Here is an 18,668-nt window from a genome sequence, read left to right as displayed (position 1 = left end):
CTGTGTGGAAAAACTCCAGTTAGTTTCCCTGGGTGAACACACTGGGGCTGCTCTTTGCCTGCGTTCAGTCTCCTGTTTGATTTTGGTATCACAGTGGTGGTCACCAGGTCAGAGGTCATATCAGGGAAAGGTCATGTCAGGCCTCTGAGTGTATTTAAGTCGACATGTTTACAGGCCTGATGTCCATCAGAGGATGTTTTTGGACACCAACTGTTTAACTTAACTACTGCAGTTGTCGTTCTCTAACAGCTTCGTGTGTGTGAAACACCCTTCATGTGTTTCATGTCTGTGTCACATGTTTCCTGTTTTATTTTGAAGAGCTCTGGTGTCCCATGTGCAGTACTCTGTTTTTAAAAGAAACGAGAAAACAAACATATTCAGGAATCAAATCCTTAGAAGAAGCCTACGAGTCCCTCCAGGAACAGGAAATACTGAACAAAATATGCAGAACAAAATTAGAGTTAAATGACATTATTAATAAAAAACAAAATGGTAACAAATCCAGTCGATGTCTAGTCAACCAGTTAAAAATAAATAAATAAAAACAACTATATGTGCTGTCCCTAAGGACCCCAAAGCGCTTTACATATCCAGTCATCCACCCATTCACACACACACCCATTCAGACTGACCAATCCGGGGCTCGAACCGGCAACCTCCCGATTACAAGGCAAACTCCCAACTCTTGAGCCACGATCGCCCACATAAAAGGGAGGCACTCATCAACACACACACATTGTGCTGGTCTCACATATGTTTAAAACAAATATGTTTAAAACATTAAAATTGATTAGAAATCCCAGTCTACAATGTAAGCATGTTTATGTCTGCTGTAAAGTTTCAACATGGGAGTCTATGGGGACTGACTCACTGCTGGAGCCTCTGCTGGACGGCAGAGGAACTGCAGGTGTTGGATCTTCATGTTTGAGGGTTTGTTTGCTGGTTGGTTTAAGATATGGTTTCTCAGATTCACTGTACAGGAGTTCCACTCTCATGTTGCTGCACTGCTGACGAGTCCGGACTGACCGGACAGGAAGTCGTCTGTTATGGAAAGAGCAGAAACTCGTGTAAATTTAACTGGGCTGGTGGTTTCTGCTGTAGTCAGAGATGCTGCTGATGTAGCCTGTAGTGGTGGAGACATGCAGGACGGGATATCAAGGGCACAGTCTTATTTTTACATCCTTACTCTGTCACTTTTTTCTGTCTTTATTTGTTCCCACAGCAGCACAAAGTGTTGTCTGGACAGCTGCGATGAGCCAGCCGTCTCCACTATTAAACATGTAAGCAGGACAAAGAGGCGGAGGAAGAGAGGGAGGGAGGGAACCAGCGAGACCGAGTCGACATTCAGCAAAATGCAGACGCGTCAGATCTGGAAGCGTGACAAAAATGTGTCGGGCCTAATGATGTCAACGAGCGCCCAACCAGCCTCTGCAGAGTGTTTGTGCAGATCCTCGCTCAGCGCTGAGTTTGTTTCCTCCTTGGTGGTCACCACACACACGCAGACATTAAACCTCCTCCTCTGCTTCATCATCCAATAAAACTCACTCAGAAATGTAGATAGCAGTTTGTGTCTGCGCCTTTAAGACTATCGAAGGTGCTGAGGAGGGGAAGTTGGAGGCTCTGGAAAAGGTCAGGCAGAGTTCACAGCCTGCCGGGGAATGAGTGATGGCCGTGGAGAGGGGGCTCTGTTGCCGGGCCTTGTTCTTTTCTATGCTGCCTGTCGGATTGCGCAGCGGTACACTGAGGCTTGATGGATTGGCAGCCAGTGAAAGGAAACATAACCCCCTCCTTAAACACAACCACCACCAGACCCCCTCCGAACCCATCCAGCTCCCTACGCCTTCTCTGCCTGCCACCACGAGAACAGTGGAGGTTTTTACTCTGCGATGGACCACCATCACAAATGTGGGAGTAAAATCACGTCAGGATTCAAACACTGATGAAAAAAGAAGAAATTGTTTTAAAAAAAGAAACGCTCCCAGTTCTGAATGCTTCTCTGTGAACTGATTTGGATGTGAACAATAAATTTTCCCCTAAAATCCAAAGAATATGACGTTTATGCTCCGAGTGCAGCCACGAGCCACACGAGCCACACGAGCTAACGTTTTGATTCAGATTCAAACCTTTCAACCATCTCATGTCTAACTGATCCAGACTCCTGGGCTCACCTTAATGACTTTGTCAGGTAGTGATTTGTGAATCGTGTAGCTAACCTACAGCTAGCTGGTTGATAATGTTACTGCTAATAAATCACACCTGAGTGGACATGCTAGCAGGCTAGGTGGAAAAATTCCTTGTGCAGCCAACATGATCCATGATAACTTGTGTACAAGGCAGCAGTAATTTTACCAGTGTTGTTACTTTGAAAAAGTAATTAATTACACTTACTAGTTACTTCTTAAAAAAGTAACTGAGTTAGTAACTGAGTTACAAGTAATTAATTACTTGAAAAGTAACTATTGCATTACTTAAAAAAAATGTTTAACCCTCTGAGGTCCAGGGTATAATTGGCCATTTTTAACTACTTTTGTTTCCTCTGCAGACGCTGCACCGGTCCGTCGTGGTGAAGAGGGAGCTGAGTGTAAAAGCGAAGCTCTCAATTTACCGGTCGATCTACGTCCCTACCCTCACCTATGGCCACGAGCTGTGGGTAGTGACCGAAAGGACGAGATCGCGGATACAAGCGGTGGGACTGGTCTTCCTCCGAAGGGTGGCTGGCCTCTCCCTTAGAGATAGGGTGAGAAGTTCGGCCATCCGGGAGGGGCTCAGAGTAGAGCTGCTGCTGCTCCACATCGAAAGGAGTCAGCTGAGGTGGTTCGGGAATCTGACAAGGATGCCTCCTGGGCGCCTCCTGGGTGAGGTGTTCCAGGCATGTCCCACCAGGAGGAGGCCCCGGGGCAGACCCAGGACACGCTGGAGAGATTATATCTTTCGGCTGGCCTGGGAACGCCTTGGTGTTCCCCCGGACGAGCTGGAGGAGGTGGCTGGGGAGAGGGAGGTCTGGACCTCTCTGCTTAGGCTGCTGCCCCCGCGACCCGGCCTCGGATAAAGCGGATGAAGATGGATGGATGGATGTTTCCTCTACATTTCACCTTTAAAAACTGTTTACTTGCCTTGTTTGGTCTCATCCTTTTCAGCACAGCCTCACGTGTCTGAATTTCATTTTGAGATACTGTATTAACACAACTGATCTAAAATCAGACAAAAAACATCAAAACATTTTTTACTGTAACAACCACAAACATGTTTATGGAATCATATTTCATAACTTTAAATGCAAATATAAATTGTCAGTTTTAAAATCATATGCACAAGTTTTGCAAACAAGGTTATTTGCAGCCATTTACTTTTTACCCTTTTTTTTTATAACCATTTCAAACTATTTACATAACAATCAGCTGTTCTTCAATAAGATGCCACAAATTATTTGTGCCACTGCAAAACAATAATTTCTGTCCACTATAAAGGAAACATCACAGCCTGATACCTGCAAGTCTGACAGCAGCAGGTGTGTCACTCCTGTTTCTACCTGGAGACAGCAGTCGCCTCAGTGTTCTGACACACAACACAAAACTATCCACAACACTACACACTAACTACACAAGACAACACATTAACTACACACTGCAAACACGCTAAACGTCACAAATCTCTCACATCTCAAAATTCTCTCTCTCTCTCTCTCTGGCCGTCACTCCTAAAACTTCCCCGTCTTCCTAAACAACCAAATGTCATGTTTCCATATCATTTTTTGATTGGTCGACATGGTGCATTTTTCCACCAACACGAAAGGGCAGGGTTTTTATTCTTTGCTCATAAGCAGAGAGTGCTTGCTGCGCTGTCCTTAGCGAAACTATTGAGGAAAAAACATGCGTATATATTGTTTATCACGACTCTGGTTTTACGTGGAAAATCACCACAGTTTAAAAACTGGTACATATCACCTTGTTGCTAAAAAAAGTGGGAAACAGTTAAACATGAGAGGTTTTTGGACAAAGTTTGTGTTCTCCATTCTTTAAGCACCGGTTTGAGCACCGTTTAAGCACCGGCACCGTTTCAAAAGTACCGGTTTGGTACTGGTATCGGATAAAACCTAAACGATACCCATCCCTACTCGTTACTGAATAAAGTAACGTCGTTACTTGTAATGCTGTTATTCCCATCACTGGATTTTATCCATCAGTGAGTGATACAAAGCTGACTAACACGCACATGCATGTACAGTAACAGCCAGGAGTTAGCCAGTGAGCTAACTGCTCAGAGAACCAGGCACTGTGTGTGTGAGGTGATAGCAGACTGTGAGGATGAGGACAGAGGGGTCAGGGGTGTTGGTGGGTTCAGGGTTTAAGTACAGGACATCCCTGACCTGGGTCACACTCAGACGCCACCCTGAGAGGTTGTTTTTGGACGGGCTGGTGGGGCGCTTGTTGTACCTGGACGGACACAAAAGCAGGACAGGCAGCGGGTGGGGGGAGGGTGCTAAAACAAAATAAACATCAAAGCCTGCAGGCCGTGTCCCGCTTTTGTTGCCTGGAAATGTCCGGTTGCCTCTTGGGAGTGGACGAGGTGAGGGGGAACAGGAGCAGATTTCCTCTCCAGTTTTCTTCCTTTGGATGAATAAATCAGCTTTTTCCAACACTTCCTTCTCTCTTTTTGTAGCCAGGTGTTGCTGCAGTTTGTAATGTTTTAAAATAAAATATTAAACCCTGCTGCTGTTTTATTTTGTTTTAATTTCATTCAGTTTAATTTTTCAGAATCAGAATCAAAAAGGGTTTTATTGCCAAATGTTGAGGTTTACAACATTACAAAATTGCTACTGTACATAATTAACATAATTAACTGTAATTCTGAGCTTTTTACGTGCTTTGGAAAACTTTAACCATGACCACAAGGAAATGAAGATAAAGAAAAATAGTAAGTAAATTTTTATTTGTATAGCAACTTTCCAGACAGGGGACCCAAAGTGCTTCACAACAAAATAACAGAGGATAAGAAGAAAGGTTAACTAAATGTTGTTTCTCAAACTCAAGGGGCGGGGGGGGGGGGGGGTGTCACTATGGCAGAAGCTCCGTCTCCTGTAGTTTTCAGCCTTGGATGATGTACAGTGAGCAGGTCCTGATCACATGACCTCTGGGCTTCAGTGATGTAAGCTGGTGCTTGAAGAGTCAGGCCCAGAGTCTTTGTCAGAAGCCTCACAGCGACCTTCCGAACATCCTGTAGATGTTCCAGGGAGTTTTTGCTTACACAGGTGAACACTGAATTACAATAATCCAGATGTGACACAATGGTACTTAACTTAGCAATATTTCTTCAGTGATTAAAAACAAGTGTAAACCAGAGATCTGACATGAGATTCCAAAGTGAGAGTTGAGAGTAACCCCAAAACTTCTGACAGATGATTTAACAATGGATGGCTGACAACAAAAGTTGTCAACCATCCAACTCTGATCGGAGCTGCAGCAGTTATTCAAGATATGCAACTTAGAAGCATCTTGGAGTTTTCAGATGATAATAACTGATTATCATCTGCACTGGCTTGTAGTCAAAGCAAATGCCTTTAAATGTGTTCAAAATGTGCTGCAGTGGGAGCAGGTATAACAGAAACAATAAGGGCCCCAATGCAGGCCCTTGTGGCACAGCATAGCTGAGAGACGAGAAACAGCCACACAAAAGTGTCGTTCAGACAGATGATGATGTGAACCGCTGCAAAGCAGATCCAAATACATTCACCCAATATTTCAGCCTATGAAGAAAAATGTGGAAACAGTATCAAAAGCAGAGGCCTGGTCCACCATCAGCAGAACAGAACCCTCGCCTGCATCGCTTTATGTTGTTGGACTCTCTAAGAGGTAGTTTCAGCAGAAGGAGCTCTACGAAAACCTGATTAAAATTTGTGAAGTAGACTGTATTTGTCAAAGACGGCTGTAAGCTGCGTAGCCAAAACCTTTTCTAATATCTTGGTCTGTAATTGCTAAGAAGAAGCTTGAGTTTTTGTAAGAGTGGGTGGAGCAAGGACGTGACCAGAGAGCAGCGAGGTGTTGATTATGGCGAGCACACAGGGACCAATAGATCAAAAGACATTTGTTAGCAAAGATGCAGGTAAAATGTAGAGAGAACGGGAGGATGCTTTCATTGAGTCAACTTATTTAAACAGCTCGGGTAAAGAAACAGAGCATGAACAGATGCTGATGGAGAAATATTACGTCTTAAATTACAGATTGTTTCTATCAAGAAAGAGTGAAGATTTTCACATCTTCATTTGAGGAGATTGGAACGGCAGGTGGAGCAGGAGCAACGATATTACTAATGATGCCAAATAACACTCAGGATTGCATCTTGATACATGCTCAATCATCCAAGTAAGGACGCATCCAACATCAGCATGGAGGAGAGGAAGGCACTCACATCACTTAGCAATGACAACAACATCATCATCGTTTCAGCAGACAAGAGTAGGTGCACAGTGTTGCTAAACCAGAAAGGTTATCATTAGAAAATGTTGTCACTGCTCAGTGACAAAAATACTTATGAGCCCCTGAAATGGGACCCGGTGGCTACAGGAAGAGGGTGATAGACTGTCTGCGGTTAGAACAACACAAGGCTATCGTATATATGAACAGGGTGCACCTTTAAGACCGATTGTCTGTATGATTTACTCTGTCACCTGTGACATCTCCAAGTTTCTGGCTTCGATCCTGAACACCACATCCAGAACTCCCTGGATTTTGTTGAGAAGGTGAGAGATGTCATCATGGAGGCAGATGAAACCGTGGTCTCGTACGACGTTACATCTCTCTTCACTTGCATCCCAGTCACTGAAGCGTTGGAGGTAGTCCGTAAGAGATTACAGGATGACACCAACCTCAGCAACAGGACCGCTCTCAGCATCCACCAAGTGTGTTTGAACTGTGTCTTCATTCCACCTACTTCACATACAAGGGTCAGCACTACAGGCAGAAACATGGGTGTGCCATGGCCTCCCAGTTTCACCCATCGTGGCCAATTTGTACATGGAGGAAGTGGAAAAGAGGGCTTTGCTATCCTAACCTGGAACACCACCAAGCCATTGGTTCAGATTTGTGGATGACACCTGGGTGAAAATCAAATCTCAGGACGTACCACAGTTCACGGATCACATTAACTCGGTGGACACATCAGATTCACCAGGGAGGATATGAAAAGTGGCAGGTTAGCCTTCTTAGACTGTGAGATTTCCATCAGTAATGGGGGACATCTAAAAGCTGACGTGTACCGTAAACCTACACATACGGATCAGTATCTGAGGTTTGACTCTCATCATCCACTGGAGCACAAACTGGGCGTCATCAGGACGCTACAACACAGAGCGAACACCATCCCCACAGACACAGCAGCCAGGGAGGCAGAACATCAAGAAGGCCCTGAGTAAATGTGGTTATCCCAGCTGGACTTTTGTCAAAGCTGGTAAGGCTCCTAAAGAAAGCTCCAGCTGATCCAGGAGAGAAGGACAACCGCTGCCTAAGAGAAAACCTGTAGTGATCCCGTACGTGTCAGGAGTATCGCGTCTCTGTGGCTTTTAACCCCCAAAACACGCTGCGCCAAAAACTGGTCCACCCCAAGGATCGGGTCCCCGACACAAACAGAGTAACATAGTGTACGCTGTTAAGTGCAGGAGGATTGCCAGGATTTATACATCGGGGAAACCAAACAACCTCTGGGTAAGAGGACGGCACAACACAGAAGAGCCACCTCGTCAGGCCAGGACTCTGCAGTCTATTTACCTACAGGCCAGTGGACACTCTTTCAAGAATGAGGATGTAACATCCTGGACAGGGAGGAACGCTGGTTTGAGTGCGGAGTCAAGGAGGCCATTTACGTGAAAAGGGAAAGACCATCTCTGAATGGAGGAGGGGCCTAAGGGAACATCTGTCACCATCTTACATGCTGTGATTGCAGCCATTCCCCAACTCTCTGTGAATGGGACTCATGGTTATTGATCAGTGGTTGTTGATCAATGGTCATGACGATATTAATGATCATAAACTGACCTTCCAGCCCATTGTTCTTTCAGTTTCAGCCATTATGTAAATGCCCTGTTTATAAGGCTGGAAACCTGCAGTCAGCTGTGACTGAAGAAGTCACCTGGTGAGACCCACTTCTTCCCACAGAAGAAAGGTTTTTGGGACATTAGGATTACCTGTGCTCTTTGTAACCAGGTGTGGGAAACAGGGAGCCGTTGCATCTCTAACTGAACTGTTGAAAGAACTTAAAAGATCTTTTAAATGAAGAAGATGAACATATAAACCCGATTTCTTCTGAAAATAATCAGCTTTTTGACAAGAACACTTTAAGCAGCGACTGGTGTCATTTATCCAAGGTGAGGACTTAGCTAGGAGCTAACAGAGGAGCTAACAGCAGCTAAACAATTTTATAACCTGCTAAGGACCAGAAGGTAGGTCATGATGTGTACAATTTTAGAGCTTTCTTTTTCATAAATCCAGCCCAAATCCAGCACTTTCATGCTCATTTATTTTTAACACAGTTTAAAGTAGCGCACACACAGATGCCTTCACATGAATGTTATATTAATCTCAGTCTAAACCATTTTACTCTTTACATCAGAGTTTTTACATTCAGTGTAACAATCCCCCTAAGTTAGCGTGCAGGTATCCTGGTGACACAAACAACACTTTTGTCTTTGATGATGATAATAAATCTGATTTGGATCACAAGCAAAAGTAACTTTCTCACTCTCACCATGCTTTTGTCAGCTGGACCAATTTAGACCAGCCAACTGTGTGTGTGTGTGTGTGTGTGTGTGTGTGTGTGTGTGTGTGTGTGTGTGTGGAGGGGCGGGTGGAGATGATTGTGCTCAACTGTGGCAGATGCCAGGTGTGTAGCTCTCCTCTCCCTATTCCCTTCTCGGCTCCTTCATGATGACCTTCCCCAACACACACACGCACACACACGCGCACACACACACACACACACCCCGCAGCTGTCAGGAAAGACAGCAGACAGTCATTGTGGCTCTAACTGGTACTGCATGGATTGCATGCATGTGGAAATGCACACGCTTGACTTCATATACGTGTTTGTGTGTTGCAGTACATGTATGTGCGTCAGCTTCCCTCTCCTGCTTGAAATGTTTGCTAACAGGAAGTTATCTAGCTATGCCAGCTGCACATTTGGTGATGATCTTTTCCTTAAAACTTGGCAATAAAGATAAAAGCTTTTGTTTTTAAATTTGTGTTTATCTTTCATCTTTTCCGACCCAGACCTGCAGACCTGCAGTCAGGAGTGTTTGTGCCGCCACCCCGACCACCTCCAGGAGCCAGGCTCACAGTGACATCATGGAACAAACTTTGGGTTATTATGAAATTCGTAAGTTTAAACTTGTGCTGCATTTACACAAAGTTACACAACACTACAGCTTCACTCCTGACTCAATCTGCCAGACTGCTGACACCATTCATTTCTCTGGCTCCTCCCACCAGAACGCCAAGCAACCACTATTCTAATTCACTTCATGGATCCAGTGTAAAACATGGCCCCTCACAGCGAATGGCCCTCATTCACGTATACGTGCGTGGAAATCCATTTACCGTGCAACATTGTGCAGAAGTTAGTGAATCAGAATCATTGTGCGGTCTGCATACGGACACGCCCCCATTTCTCTACATAAGGAAGTATGTTATGGCCCTGGCCTTAATCTGTTTTGGTGGCTGTTTTCTTTGTCTGTGTCTTTAAGTCTTTGCAGGTACCTGAGTGGATGAGCTGACGGCTGCTGATTGGTCCCCTGGTCATGTGGTCTCATTCAAAATCCCTCACCAGCAGTTGCCCCGGGGCAGCCACTGACAGCAGCAGCAGACCTGACCCTGGCCTCCAAAACCTGTGACTTTTGCGACTTTCTCAGTTCTGTATATAGTGTGTACATTAGTTTTCATTGTAAATAGCACTGAAACAGAAGGGGTGAGCTGCCTTATTGTTTTCCCTTGCACTGTTTTCTCCTGTTTATCTCAGTTAGGGGAGTTAAGTGTAGCGCTTGTCTTTTGTTTGGTTTTTGATTTCACATAGGGTTTTAGATAGCACCTCCTCCTGACTTAGCTTTGGCCTTTGTTCACCCCGGAGCTTCATTTTGCAGTGTAGAAAAATAAACCACCATTCACTAAGAAATTGGTTTTCCCTCTGTGTATGGTTTTGGGGACCAGGGCGGGGCAATCTTTTCAAACTTATGTTGCGTTCCTGTACCCCCAGACTGGGGCGTAACAAAGCACATTTACCTCCAGGTGAAGAAAGAATTGATGGTGATGATGCACAGACAGAAAAAAGTGTGTGCAAAGAGATTCCATCGGACTGATGAAAGTTGAAAAATAAAAGTGAAGCTCAGATGAGAACATCTGATGACCAGCATTATATAAATCAGGTTGTGGACACCCTGCTGGGTCACAATGTTATTCCTCAGTAGCAAAATCAAGCCCGTCAAAGGCACCTGTTAACTTACCCGAGTTAACTTATTTAAAATGATTACTTTCCATTTTCTTAAATGATTTTACAGGTTTTTAATTTTACTGACATGAGTGTTTGATGTCATGTTAGTGGGTGTGGCCAAGGTTTAAAGGTGAGGTGAAGCATCAGCAGAGATTATTCGTGTTTGATTTAATTTTTTCTCGAATGTTTGTTCGTTTATTTTTGTTTTTTTAAACCCATGGAAAAAGTTAGATAAATAGAAAATTCATATTAACTAGAAAAATATGTGAGTCTTTGATTTCACTGATCTAAAATGGTACAAAAATAATTTTGGGGAAGTTTGTTTCGTTGTCTGGTTTTTCAATGCAGCAACAAAGAAAGAAAGAAGTAGAAATAATAGGAAGAAAAGAAAAGGAGCAGAAAGAGAGCTGCAATCAGCACACCTCATCGATAATGGTTGTTTCCTCTGCAAACTGCTTTGCAACCCACTTCCTCCATTTTCCTGCTTTTTCAGTTCTGAGGATTGCGGCAAAACATAAATTCTTCCAGACAGTAAAAGGATCCGTATAGCTGAACTTAATTCATGCTTCCCCTCACATGTCTGAGGCTCTTTCACCTTTGTTAATCTCTTTGCTCGTTCGGTGAGGATGCAGGCTGAAATGTGTCTGTGAACAGTGAAAGCTTTGCCACAGCACCGGAGCGATTTTCTCTTCCAGTTCAGCCCCTAATGCCCACCATGCTGCCTGACAGGAAGGAGTGATTTCACTCTGAATTTATTCCTAGGAGTCCGAGCCGTTCGTCTTCAGCGCTTAACCTGACTTAGCCTGTTGTAATAGATTCTATTTTTAATTGAAACCATCCTCAGATAAGAGGCAGCTAACCAAATGAAAAAATGATTTGCTCAGGTTTGCTCTGAATTATGAAATGTGCCGAACTGAAAGAGATCCTATTATCCCCGTGTTTCAGTACGGAGCTGTGTGACGAGCTGATTAACCGTCTGTTCACTGCGTTAACGCTGAATCTGTTTATTCTCATGTATATCTGTATGTCATGAACACACACACACTGAGAGCCCACGAGCACAGCAACTCGTAAAGTGGCAGTGACGGGGTGATTGATCCCCTGTTGAAAATGGGCGATATTCTCCCAACATCGATATCAATAAAGCCTCTTAGGCTCGAGGCTTCTCAGGGTCTGCTTTTGTTTCTCTTCCAAGGAGAGCTCAGAAAAATCTATAGACAATTGATGGTGTCTGGGAGAAAGGCTCTATTGGAGTATATCAAATCAACATATCGGAGAAGGGAAAGTTTGGCCTGTGAGTCAGACTGTTTTTGCTGTGAGTTCAGCAGCGGGCTAAGAGCAATGGACACATTTAAAGCAAAAAGACGGACGGTAACCTCGAGGACAGACCAGGTTTTTCTTCTGGTTTGATGGAGGAACGTCACAGAAGTCGTGGGATTGGTTAAAAACTGAGCATGGCTCAGCTGCGGTGAGTGAGTCCACGCTTTCAGTGCTTAATAAAATGTTATCCTTGTTATCCTCCTTTTTCCAGCAGGCCTTTTATTCAGCAACGACGAACCTTAAACCATGTGACCTGATCTCGGTGCACACCTGCCGCATTGGCAGGCCTCTGTGCTGTCAGCAGTTTGTAGAAGAATGGATAACACACAGAGGACGGAAGCTCAGTGAGTGCCTGATTTTCATTTCCTGGAGTGGGCGGGGCCTGTTTGTACACTAAGCGGAGTCATTTGATTGGCGTCTTACCGTCTCAGCTGTTTCAAATCACAGCTCCCTGTTCAATCTCTTCTACAGGTGAATTCTTTAAACGTGACGTGTGATGAAACCTTTTACTAACAGACGCTGGATTACAATATCGGCTTGATCCAGTCTGACAGTTAGATGTTAACTGCAGTATTTGGGGGTTTTGATGATAATAACTCATGTTAGTACTGAGTGCGTGTCGTGAATGAGATCATTCAAAAGCAGTCCATGGAAACTGAAAACATATTGAGACACATTCTGAAAGCTCATCAACATAGATCCAGTCTGGAAAAGACGGTGCTGCTGAAGATATCTTGTGTAATAACTTCAGCTAAACATGAAGGCCAACAGCTGTGCAGGCATTAACACTAGCACAGACCCCGAGGTCAAAGGAGCTTGTAGTCTTGACCTGTGGAGGAGCCACCGCCACACTCTTTCGAGGATGCCAATGTTCACACCCAGTTTCACACCTTGGCTCAGGCGATTAGAGGATCATCAGGGGGTCCTTTTGTCCCTCTGTGGGGGGAAACTCCCACTAGGTTTATATCTGGGACTCTCCACCATTTGACCTTAGAACTGAAGAAGCTTCTCGGATGAAGGTGAAACATCTTCAAGTAACTTAAAGAAGTCCAGACGCTTTTCTTTGCAAGCTCCTTTGACTACGATGACCTGGATGACTGAGAACCTTCACAGACACACAGACAAACACACTCTTCTTCTTCTTCTTCTTCCTCTCATGTTGCAGGTTGTTCGGTCGTGAGGACCAGGGTTCAGATCCACTACTAATCACATACGGATGCTAGTGAAATGTGCCTCGGTATCACAGTTAAATGCACAATGATAGCTTTTTTTGAACATGCGTGGTGGATGTGGTTAAGAGACAGTATTTTAACACTGACCACGTCCTTTTCCTAAAATCCTGAGTGAAGTCAAAGTAAGACACCAAGCTCCCAAACAGGATGCAAACCACAGCAAATTTCCAACACCACCTCTCCAACCTCTACATGGAGTTTGGAGCCCACTTTCTGTTTGTGAGGGGCAGCTAAACAGAACGAGGAGAGGAGCTACAATATGGCTGCACCAGGACCCAGGAAGGGACAAAAGGATTATTTTGAACTTGAATCATGCAAAGCTGGTCTGGTACAATCCTGGAATAAAATGAGCAAAAGATTCTTACAGACTGGACTCGTGTTTGTTTCCCAGTAAAGTCACAGAACCAGAACATTCAAAGCAAAATCAGAACGTTTGTTTATGGAACTGGAACAAAAACAGAAAGAAGGCTGCAGATACGGATCATCAACTCGATCTGCTTCTTTAATAAGCTGTGAAACAATGTGATGTTTATAACTCGTAATGATTTTCATTTCTATCCCTGCTGGTCAGAATAATGTGCTTTTTTAGGTTCAGTTTGATCTGCATTTCTCTGTTTCTCTATTTGTACGCAGGGCTGAGCGGTGGAAGAGGCCCAAAGCAGGCCAGCCTCTGGATAATTATTCCTTTCCAATCACTGTGACTGTCTAATTGCAGTGCTAGCTGCTAATTTATGCACGCCTTTGTTTTCTTCAAGGAATGCATTTTAAAAAAACACATCAAACGATTTTTGATATGTAAAGAATATGCAGCCGCTTAAATAGAAATTCCTTTTTATTTTAATATGATAATAAGTCAGAGAAAATGAGCAAATCAAAAGGGAAGTCATATAATGATATATGGGTGCAAATATGGCACTTATTGTATTTTTTCTCTACTTGAATACATTAGCATATTTTCCGTGTTTTTAATGGCCTGAAACTGGAGTTATGTAGGACAGCTTGCTGGCCATCATTCACAAGCTGCTGGTGTTTCTGCACATCGTCTGTCAGGCAGCGATCTCACGTACATAACTGGCGTTGTTTTTAATGTAAATGATGTCACCGTTAAAGCATGTACATAAAAAAGAGCGCACACACATTATCCACACTGTGACACTGGTGCACATGGGAACATCAGTATTTGCTTTATGCATGAGGACAGGTAAAAAACACACAGGCCCACTGTGGACACGGGCTGTAATTGAATGTGACTCCTCTGTATACTATCCATAGCTTGGGGATCCTGCCAGCTAATTGGAATATACAGCTCCCTAAACTGACGCTGAACTCCACAGAGAGCCTGGCTGTCAGAACACCACAGGTTTAGCTAAGGATCTCATACGATAACGTTCAAGCTGAGGCTTGAATTAGAGGATGATTAGAGCGATGATATACCGGATACGCCGATATTCGAGGAAATACAGTGCAGTGTTCCCCATTTGCAGCCCCACATACAGGCACACAACCAGAGGACTTCTAATATAACGTGAAGCAGAAGAAGAAATGATAAAGTTTGAGGTAAACACTCAAGAAAATAGGAATGGTGACGCATTTAGATGTTTCCAGGTGTCTGTAGTAGCATACGTTTCTTACTCAGACGACCTCCAACAGCTTTTTGGGATTGTTCTGGGATGTAAAGTGAGCTGCAGCCTTCTGATAGCATCACCTTCCACCTCCACAACCACCCGCTTCTACTACACACATGAAGTTTAACTACTAGCATCTGCTATGATTTGATATTCTGTCCTAAACCCTTAACTGGCCATTAGCAATAGCAGCAGCGCTGAGCTACTAGACAGTGCTTGTGTTTTAGCGTTACTGTGAGAAAAACTCAAGGTCAGAACAGTTTGAGTTTTTCAGTTCAGACACGTTATCCATGGTGGATTTATGAGAATTACAATAAATGGTGAACTTTCTGTCTCGACGCAGGTTAAAATAATTTCTTTCATGCAGACTGGTTGGGGGGTTGCTCAGCCAGAGTGCCCAGCCAGTGTTTTATGGACTTGGATATTTGACTGTGCTCCCTGTGGGTTCCTGTTGGGGTGTTTCTGGGCACTGGCAAAATGGCCATCCAGTCCCAGGGCTGCACTTTGTGACCAACTCAGCCAATACTCCTTCACAGGCACTAGGACCCATTTCATGGGTGCCTCCAAGGTGAGGTGCAAATGGTAAATGGCCTGTATTTGTATAGCGCTCTTACTAGTCCCGCCTAGGGACCCCAAAGCGCTTTACACACCCAGTCAGCCACCCATTCACTCTCACATTCACACACTGGTGGAGGCAGCTACAGTTGTAGCCACAGCTGCCCTGGGACAGACTGACAGAAGCGAGGCTGCCATATCGCACCATCAGCCCCTCTGACCAACACCAGTAGGCGGTCGGTGAAGCGTCTTGCCCAAGGACACAACGACCGAGACTGTCCGAGCCGGGGCTCAAACCGGCAACCTTCCGATTACAAGACGAACTCCCAACTCTTGAGCCACGATCGCCCCATGGTCGTGTCCTAAAACGTATCCTAGCAGGTGGAGTCCGTGGGGCAGAGGACATGCTGGATAGATTACAGCTCCTGGCTGGTTTTGGAATGCCTCAGTGTCCTCCTCAATGAGCTGAAGGAGACGTCTGTGCAAAATGGATGGATGCTTGGATGGATGATGTTCAGCGAGATCTGTCAGTGACCAGGTAAGGAACGTGGGTTGGTTCCTTACCTGAAGCCAGAGCTTCCCTCAAACATTCCTCTGTTTAACGTCTGATATCTACATACTTATTGGAAGGTGGAGATAATAACACAGAAATGACTGATTTTGAAATACAGTCTTTTGAGTCTGTGATCATCATGAGAGAAGTCAGTTCTTTCTAAACGAAGCCTGGTCAGTTGGTGGGTGAGATGATAGAAAAATACATGAAAAATATATCAGAAAGGGCTCATTTCCTCTCACAATCAAAAAGGATTTTTATGGATCAAATTGATTGAACAGGTAACAGGTAAAGTCAGATGAGTGAGAATAAAGCACAGTGTCATGCTGTTGACAGCTGTGATGAAGAAAGCTGTGAAGTAGTTCTCTGACTTTCTGCAGATGCCTCGATTTTTAACGTAACATCACACTAACTCTGACTCTGCACTGCGACACACATAAATGAAAACTACCTTCATGTTCTCACTGTTGTGTATCCAGCGCTGATTTCGTGTCTTTCCCACATAAATAATGAAATACGTAATTATCATATCATAATTGCAGTAAAGATGGCTTTGACAGAAATCATTTCCCGTATCTAGTACAGTGCGCTAATCGAATCTGTTCCCCAACTCACTAACACGACCTCTGGTGATTGAGTTTCAGACATTTGTTTGTGTGTGTGTGTGTTTTGCTCTCATATCTCACATTTCCTGTGTTTTCCTTTGTTTTAAGTTTAAAGTTTAAATGCTATCCATCATGTCATGTGACCTCCTGCATGTGTATTTCCTCACGCTGATGAGTTATGTGCATGTCTGGATTCCTATTGGCTGACTCATTTACAGCCTTGCACAGTCATGTAACCCAAGATATGGCTGACAGCACGAGCATTTGTGTGAACATGTAAATGCGACTGTGCGCCATGTTTAACAAAAGGAACGGATGGATGGAGCGACTGATGGGTGGATGGACAGACGGTGTTAAAGGGGAGATTGAGTTGGGCCCAAGGTCTCTAACAATGACTGATTACTGCACTAACGAGGCTCCTGGCTGCAAGGGATGCCTGTAATGTGATTGGTGCTGGCTGCTATCTGTCTTGACCAATAGACAACTGGCCCAGCTGTTCGCTGCTCACAGGTCAACCAGAGTTCAGCAGGCTGAAGACCAACACACACACACACACACACACACACACACACACACACACACACACACACACACACACATTAACCCAGGACAAATGTAGATGCATTAAAGACATATTTGATTGATTCAAATTAAGAGAAACGATATTTAATCCTGTCGATATGTATTAATGACCAATAACAATATAGGAGCTCAATACTATAAAATATGACAAAACAACAAAACTGGTAAAAATCAGTCAAAATAAAATGAGCTTGTTTAAATAGACTACAGTAAAATACAGTCATTAAGTAAAATCTAATAAAATGTGTAAAGACAGGATGTTATACTATAAACTTGATCAATAAAGCAATATAGTAAAATAAGATCTAACCAACAGGAAACTGTTCATCAGTGAAACAGGAAGTGATGTCTGCAATAAGGCTGAAGTTGCCTTAACAGCCTCAAGAGACTTTTCATCCTTTTAACCAAATTTAGATAAAAAGATAATTTTTTTAAGACTTAAAACCTGAACACAACGTCTGTGGATGTCTGCTGCTCAGTAGGTCTCATCTTTCTATAAATGAAATATGTAGGGAAGCTAAAGAAAAGAGACAAGAAAGGGGGGTGAAAAGGAGGGAGCCCTGCATGTAGAGAGGGAGGGCGAGGCGTGTTGAGTAATGAGCGCTGTTGCTCCCAGAACAATCAGGGTCACCATTTTGCCGTGTGTTTCTACCTGATGTATAGCGTGAGCGCTGGGAGCTGCTGTAATAAGACCATTTGGGCCTCTCATTGGTGAGCATTAGCAGCAAATATCTTCTACAGGCCTAAAGACAGCCTGCGGGGCTGAACAATGAGCCGTGTTAGCTGAGCTACTCATTTGGTCTAGGCTGAGCTGAGCTGTGATAGGCCAGCTTCAAAGCATCCATTAATATTTACGCATCGTGCGGCTGAATTTTCTTTGTTATAAAAATAGTCTGTACTAGTTTAACAATGCATTGTTATATACTGCATGTCACAGCCCATTAAATTAATACAAAGATTCTCAGTTGTCACATAACACAAACTTTTGGGGTGGCTGTAGCTCAGGTGGTAGAGCAGGTCATCTACTGATCGGAAGGTTGGTGGTTCGATTCCTGGCTTCCCCTAGTCTGCATGCCAAATATCCTTGGGCAAGATACTAACCCCAAATTGCTCTCCGATGCATCCATCGGAGTATGAATGTGTGTGAATGTTATCTAGAAAAGCACCTAGAGAAATGTGCTTGTGCGAATGGGTGTGAATGGGTGAATGCACAAGTTGTGTAAAAGCGCTTTGAGTGCTCAGAAGAGTAGAAAAGCGCTATATAAGAACCAGTCCATTTACCATTTACTTTTACCAAGAACTACGAAGGTGAGTGATCCCAATTTTCACTACCTCGGCCAATCGGTGATGTTAGAGATCCTGAACAAAAGAAACAAAGTCAGCTGTGGCAACAACAGGACTGTCTGCCCATCCATCCATCCATCCATCCGTCTGCCCATCCATCCATCCATCCATCCGTCTGTCCATCCATCCATCCATCCATCCATCCGTCTGTCCATCCATCCATCCGTCTGTCCATCCATCCATCCATCCGTCTGTCTGTCCATCCATCCATCCGTCTGTCCGTCCATCCATCCATCCGTCCATCCATCGATCTGTCTGTCCATCCATCCATCCATCCATCTGTCTGCCCATCCATCCATCCGTCTGTCCATCCATCCATCCATCCGTCTGTCTGTCCATCCATCCATCCATCCGTCTGTCTGTCCGTCCATCCATCCATCCA

At 44.2% G+C, this 18,668-nt stretch overlaps 2 long non-coding RNA genes across 2 annotated transcripts in view; both read right to left on the bottom strand.

The window, feature by feature from the left end:
- LOC146526323 (uncharacterized) overlaps positions 1-18,224 on the bottom strand; it is a 90,694-nt gene extending 72,470 nt beyond the window's left edge. The window contains exon 1 of the long non-coding RNA XR_014875462.1: positions 17,926-18,224. This is a non-coding gene — a long non-coding RNA (uncharacterized LOC146526323). The remainder of the gene's footprint in view (positions 1-17,925) is intronic.
- Positions 7,204-8,012, bottom strand: LOC146526324 (uncharacterized). The gene is made up of 2 exons (XR_014876109.1): positions 7,313-8,012; positions 7,204-7,259 (listed from the first exon to the last, which is right to left on the bottom strand). It is a non-coding gene; the product is annotated as an uncharacterized LOC146526324 (long non-coding RNA).
- Positions 18,225-18,668: the final 444 nt, after the last annotated feature.

The sequence above is a fragment of the Neolamprologus multifasciatus genome, chromosome 1 (assembly GCF_963576455.1).
Source record: "Neolamprologus multifasciatus chromosome 1, fNeoMul1.2, whole genome shotgun sequence".
NCBI classification, from domain to species: Eukaryota; Metazoa; Chordata; class Actinopteri; order Cichliformes; family Cichlidae; genus Neolamprologus; species Neolamprologus multifasciatus.
The sequence above is the reverse complement of the archived record's forward strand: the minus strand, read 5'-3'. Positions and strand labels throughout refer to the sequence as shown.